Source organism: Notamacropus eugenii, chromosome 7 (assembly GCF_028372415.1).
Source record: "Notamacropus eugenii isolate mMacEug1 chromosome 7, mMacEug1.pri_v2, whole genome shotgun sequence".
Classification (NCBI taxonomy): Eukaryota; Metazoa; Chordata; class Mammalia; order Diprotodontia; family Macropodidae; genus Notamacropus; species Notamacropus eugenii.
In genome coordinates, this window is record NC_092878.1 from 73,258,638 (window position 1) to 73,265,757 (window position 7,120).

The 7,120-nt window shown below is 37.9% G+C and overlaps 1 pseudogene; it reads left to right on the top strand.

Moving 5' to 3' along the window:
- The first annotated feature begins 3,632 nt into the window (after positions 1 to 3,632).
- LOC140514286 (transcription initiation factor TFIID subunit 12 pseudogene) lies at positions 3,633 to 4,119 on the top strand (annotated as a pseudogene).
- The last annotated feature ends 3,001 nt before the right edge of the window (positions 4,120 to 7,120 follow it).

Genomic DNA, 7,120 nt, shown 5'->3' on the forward strand with positions numbered 1-7,120 from the left:
ATAAATAAAACCAATAGTTGGTTTTATTAAAAAACTAATAAAATTGATAAACCTTTGGTCAAAGAAAACCAAATTACTAATATTAAACATGAAAGGGGTGAACTCACCTCCAATGAGGAGGAAATTAAAACAATAATTAGAAACTACTTTGCCCAACTTTATGCCCACAAATTCGATAATCTAAACGAGATGGATGAATATTTTAAAAAATACAAATTGTCCAGATTAACAGAAGAGGAAGTTGAATACTTAAACAACCCCATCTCAGAAAAAGAAATTGAACAAGCCATCAATGAACTCCCTAGGAAAAAATCTCCAGGGCCAGATGGATTCACAAGTGAATTCTATCAAACATTTAAAGAACAGTTAATTCCAATACTACATACACTATTCTTGAAAATTGGGGAAGAAGGAGTCCTCCCAAATTCTTTCTATGATACAAATATGGTTTTGATACCCAAACCAGGAAGAGACAAAACAGAGAAAGAAAATTATAGACCAATTTCCCTAATGAATATCGACGCAAAAATTTTAAATAAGATTCTAGCAAAACGACTACAGCATCTTATCACGAGATTAATACATTATGATCAGGTAGGATTCATACCAGGACTACAGGGCTGGTTCAATATTAGGAAAACTATTAGCATTATCGATCACATCAACAACAAAGCTAACAAAAACCACATGATTATCTCAATAGATGCAGAAAAAGCTTTTGACAAAATACAACACCCATTCCTACTAAAAACATTGTAGAATGTAGGAATAAAGGGAACTTTCCATAAAATAATAAGCAGTATCTATCTAAAACCTTCAGCAAGCATTATATGCAATGGGGATAAGCTAGATGCATTCCCAATAAGATCAGGGGTGAAACAAGGTTGTCCATTATCACCACTATTATTTAATATGGTACTAGAAATGTTAGCTGTAGCAATTAGACAAGATAAAGATATCCAAGGAATTAAAATAGCCAAAGAAGAAACTAAGTTATCACTCTTTGCAGATGATATGATGATTTACCTAGAGAATCCCAGAGATTCAAGTAAAAAATTACTAGAATTAATAAACAACTTTGGCAAAGTTGCAGGGTACAAAATAAACCCACACAAATCTTCTGCATTCCTATATATTAGCAACAAAGTCCAACAGCAAGAGATAGAAAGAGAAATCCCATTTAAAGTTAGGGTAGACAGTATAAAGTACTTAGGAGTCTACCTGCCAAAACAAACCCAGGGATTATATGAACACAATTACAAGACACTTTTTGCACAAATAAAGTCAGATTTAAGCAAGTGGAAAAACATTAGTTGCTCATGGGTAGGCCGTGCTAATATAATAAAAATGACAATTCTACCCAAATTCATATACTTATTTAGTGCCATACCAATTAAACTATCAGACAATTACTTTCTAGAGCTGGACAAAATAATATCAAAATTCATTTGGAAAAACAAAAGGTCCAGAATATCAAAGGGACTAATGAAAAGAAATGCTTGGGAAGGTGGCCTAGCGCTACCAGACCTCAAACTGTACTATAAAGCAGCAATTATCAAAACCACTTGGTATTGGCTAAGAAACAGAGAGGTAGACAAGTGGAATAGACTTGGCACTCAAGATGCAGTAGGCAAGGAATATAGCAACCTTCTGTTTGATAAACCCAAGGACCCCAGCTTCTGGGATAAGAACTAATTGTTTGACAAAAATTGCTGGGAAAACTGGATAACAGTGTGGTGGAAATTAGGCATAGACCCATACCTGACACCGTACACAAGAATAAAGTCCAAATGGGTACATGATTTAGGTATAAAGATTGATACCATGAATAAACTGGAGAAGCAAGGAAGAGTGTATTTATCAGATCTATGGAGAAGGGAAGAATTCTTTACTAAAGGAGAGATAGAATGCATTATGAAATGCAAAATGGATAACTTTGATTACATTAAACTGAGAAGTTTTTGCACAACCAAACCCAATGCCAAAATCTGGAGGGATGTAGTAAATTGGGAAAGAATTTTTACAGCTAAGCTCGCGGATAAAGGCCTCATTTCTAGAATATATAGAGAACTGATCCAAATGTATAATCATACAAGTCATTCCCCAATTGATAAATGGTCAAAGGATATGAACAGGCAATTTTCAGAGGAAGAAATTAAAGCTATCTATAATCATATGAAAAAATGCTCTAAATCAGTATTGGTTGGAGAGATGCAAATCAAAACAACTCTGAGGTACCACATCACACCTATAAGATTGGCAAACATGACAGAACAAGAAAATGATAAATGCTGGAGAGGATGTGGGAAAGTTGGAACACTAATTCATTGTTGGTGGAGCTGCGAGCGCATCCAACCATTCTGGAGAGCAATTTGGAACTATGCCCAAAGGGCTACAAAAATGTGCATACCCTTTGACCCAGCAATATCGCCACTAGGAGTGTATTCCCAAGAGATCATAAAAATGGGAAAGGGTCCCACATGTACAAAAATATTTATAGCAGCACTCTATGTAGTTGGCAAAAACTGGAAGTCAAGAGGATGTCCATCAATTGGGGAATGGCTGAATAAATTATGGTATATGAATGTAATGGAGTACTATTGTGCCATAAGAAATGATGAACAAGAAGACTTCAGAGAGGCCTGGAAGGACTTATATGACCTGATGCTGAGTGAAAGGAGCAGAACCAGGAGAACTTTATGCACAGCAACAACCACAGTGTGTGAGAGTTTTTTCTGGTAGACTTAGATTTGTGTTATAACACAAGAACTTCTTACCAAAAAAAAAAAAAAAAATCCCAATGGAGGATCTCAAGGCAAAATGCCTGCCACACTCAGAGGGAGAAATATGGAAGTCACTCACATATTGTAGCAGATCATGTTTGTGTACGTGTATGTGTTTGTGTATCATGTTCTGATTTGTTATACGATTTCTTTCATTTATCTTAGTCTGACTACATAGCATGACTATAGTGAAAATATACTCAATAGGAAAGTATATGTAGAATCTATACAGAATTGTATGCAGTCGTGGGGAGGGAGGGGGGTAGTGAAGGGTAGGTGGGGAGGGATAAAATCTCAATTGTATGGCAGTGATTGTTAAACATTACAAAATAAAAAAAATAAAAAAAAAGCCTAGACATCATCTTCCATGAAATTATCAAGGAAAATTACCCTGATATTATAGAACCAGAGAGTAAAATAAATATTAAAAGAAATCACCAGTCACCTCTGGAAAGAGATCAGAAATGAAAAACTCCTAGGAATATTGAAGCCAAATGCCAGCGTTCCCAGTTCAAGAAGAAAATATTGAAAATAGCCAGAAAGAAAGGATTCGATTATTGTGGAAATACAATCAAGATAACACAAGATCTTACAGATTCTATATTAAAAGATGGAAGGGCTTGGAATAAGACATTCCAGAAGTCAAAGGAGGTAGTACTAAAATGAAGAATCACACCAGTCAGACCTGGCAGTTGGGAGTGCAAGTTTGTGCTGGCTGGGAGCCTGGGGATCATAGACAGATAAGACTGAGGGGAGGTTGATTGGCCTAGGTCCCCACAATTCCCCCCCCCAAAAAAAAAACAGGACCTTGAGAAGCTCCATGAACTGAAGGCTAAAGCCCAACAGATTATGAATCAGTTTGGCCCCTCAGCCCTGATCAATCTCTCTAAATTTTCATCCATAAAACCAGAACCTTCCAACATGCCCCCCTCAGGGGTCCATGGCCAACAGTACCACAATGAGAAAGATGCCAGACCCCCCAGGGGCAGAAGGGCATCTTAATCTAGAGAGCAATCAGGTTTTAACCAAGAAGAAATTGCAGGACCTGGTTAGAGAAGTAGATCCCAATGAACAGCTGGATGAAGATGTGGAAGAGATACTGCTACAGACTGCTGATGACTTCATCGAGAGTGTTGTGACGGCAGGTTGCCAATTGGCCCAGCATCGAAAATCTAACAATTTAGAGGTCAAAGATGTCTAACTGCATTTAGAGATCCAATGGAACATGTGGATCCCAGGTTTTGGTTCAGAAGAAATCAGACCCTACAAAAAGGCCTGCACTACAGAGGCTCACAAATAGAGAATGGCCTTGATCAGCAAAACAACCAAGAAATAATCCATGGGAGGGGCAGAGAGAAGACAACACTGCATTTGGAGATACTGGAGAGGCCTCCACAATATCTATAGTGACTGAGGAGACCTGCCAAAGAAACTTAGCCATTATATGGTCCCATTTCCCTTTCCTTTCACTTGCCCTCTCAGAAGGGAGCAAAGTACCTCAGCCCAAAAGAGGTTTGATTTGTGGTTTATCCTAAGTGGTTGTCCAAGGGAGAGAGAGCATTCTGGTCTTGTTTGGTGTGACAGTAGAGGTTTCTGTTTCCCTCTCCTCCCTGTACTTTGTAATCGTTTTTAAAAATGAAGATGTTATTAATCTAACAAAAAAATGAAGAATCACCTACCCAGGAAAACTGAGTATAACACTTCAGGGAAAAAATAGTTATTCAATAAAATAGAGTACTTTCAAGCATTCCAGATGAAAAGACCAGAGCTGAAGAGAAAGTTTGACTTTCAAATATAGGAATCAAAAGAAGCAATAAAAGATAAACAGGAAAGGGAAATCATAAAGGACTTACTAAATTTGAACTGTATACATTCCTACATAGAAAGATAATATTTGTGATTATTGAGACTTTTCTCGGTATTTGGGTAGTTGGAGGGATTATATACATGTAGACAGAGGGCTCAGGGTCAGTTGAATAGGAAGAGTTGATATCTCCTAGCATTGAATGTAAAAATTACTATTTTACTAGAAGAGCACTTTCAGGGAGTGAGCCAAGAGCTTCACTAAGAAATTAGACGGATCTATATGATAAGATAAAACCCTATTTAGTACACAAGGGGAGGAAAGATACCAGGAGAGTCATTCACACTGTAGAAGAAACAATCTCACAGTCTGATCCTTTGTCCCAGGTTACTAAATTAACAAGATAAGACCCAATGGACAGAGGGCTACTTATCTCTTTCTGACCAGACACCAAAGGTATATCACAAGTCAGCCACAAGGTAAATGTAAACTTTCTTTCCCCATTCAATTAACCATTCCATTTTCAGAGAACTGGTTGGCTCGCTTGTGAGGTGATCCTAATCAGCCATTCCTTCATCTGGCTGAAAAGATTAAATAATGCCAGAACTGTAGAGACATGACCCAGGTCTTCTTTTCCCACTTGAAAGCCTTCTTCCTGTGGAAAGGAGATGTTGGGCCACTGTCTCACCTAAAAGATCTCGACCTTGATGAGAATTCTTACATTGGAATGCCTTGACAACTTGTAGCTTTTCAATAAGGGAGGGGAGAAATGACTTCTCAGCTTTCTTTCTGTTTCTTATGCTGAATATGACTGCCATTCTGGACCAAAAGGTACTGCCTCCATTAATGCCATCTGCAACCTTAACCTATAGGCCATCTATGTGCTCTTTAGGATTTATGTTGCTTGTCCAAAGAAGCTGGACTCTTGTGCTTCATACCAAAATACCCATTTAAAAGCGAGACCAATTAAGAACTGCTGGTTCTGGACTTCCCCACGTATGGGAACCTAAGCTAGGATAAGGGCTGAGAATATGAACATAATTCTTTATTCATGGTAGACAATCAGCTCTGGAGTCTTTCTAAGTGGAGGTGAGACTTCAGGGGATTACAAGCATCAAAGCAGACACAATGTTTTCTTTCAGGCCGTTACTTGAGATACCACTTGTAATAAACTCCAGATGACCAGCATGCTTGGGGTATATGGTAGAACTCATAGGTAAGATGGCAAGATGATCATCTATATGAAGGCTGGTGAGGGACCACAAGCCCCACTGTGAGTTCACCTTGCTGCTTTACTCTTGTCCATATGCCTTTCAATGGCCAAGATTCATGGAGAAGAATATAAAATATCCAGGTTTCTCATTTCTCCCTATCACATTCTTTAATGGGATGATAAAATTAGACCATGTACTCACCAATCAAGGAAAGCCAAGCAGATACAATGAAAACACATTTATAGTATGTGTTTGGGGAGGCATCAGTAAAAGCTGATAGCTTATAAAAATCGTGTTACTGGGTCAAGGCTCAGGTGTAGGAAGTTATATACTATGCTATAGTTATAAGTCCAAACCCATAGTATCAGGGAGGACACTGTAGAGGTCTTCTCCTGAAGTATCATTCAAAGAAATTGGTTATTTAAATGTGATAGGCTAAGCTGGCTAGGGCTAGGGAGTGGGTCCTCACTAGGAGGCTGATTCCTATAATAAATTGTTTTTCCACTTCTTTGTATCACTTTGGTCTTTCCCTAGTACATAAAAAGTGGGGTAACCCTAACAAAAAGCTGAGGGCCCTTAGCAAGAGATCCTACACTTTCATAGGCTCTGTCTGTTTTATATGGGTCAGGCTGTCACGGGATACTTCCAGCTGCTTTCTTGAAAACCACTGAAAGACATAGGCTTTTAGGAAGTTTTTAATCTATGCTCAGCCATCCATGTAAGCCTAGTAGAACAAACCAGGGTGATGTTAGTATTCTTACCATTTTCAAGTGCATATTTCATGACATAAAAAAAACTATTTTTTTTCTGTTATATCAATACTGAAAGTAAAATCATAACTTTTGATTTAAATAAAAAAAGTAAAAAAATAAAATTATGGGATGAGAGAGGAATATATTGGGAGGAGAAAGGGAGAAATGGAATGAGGCAAATTATCTCTCATTAAAGAGGCAAGAAAAAGCTTTTTCAGTAGAGGGAAAAAGAAAGAAAGTGAGAGGGAAAAAGTGAAGCTTACTCTCATCACACTTGGCTTATGGAGGGAACAACATACAGACTCAATTTAGTGTGAAAATCAATCTTCCACTACAGGAAAGTAGAGACGGGGATAAGTGGGTATGGGAATTATAGAAGAGATGGCAAATGGGAGGAGCAAGTAATTAGTAAACACTTTTGGTGAGGGACAAGGACAAAAGAGAGGACAGAATAAATGGGGGGTGCAGAATAGGATGAAGGGAAATATGGCTAGTCTTTCACAACATGACTTTTATGGAAGTGTTTTGCATAACTATACATGTATCACCTGTATTGAATTGCTTGCC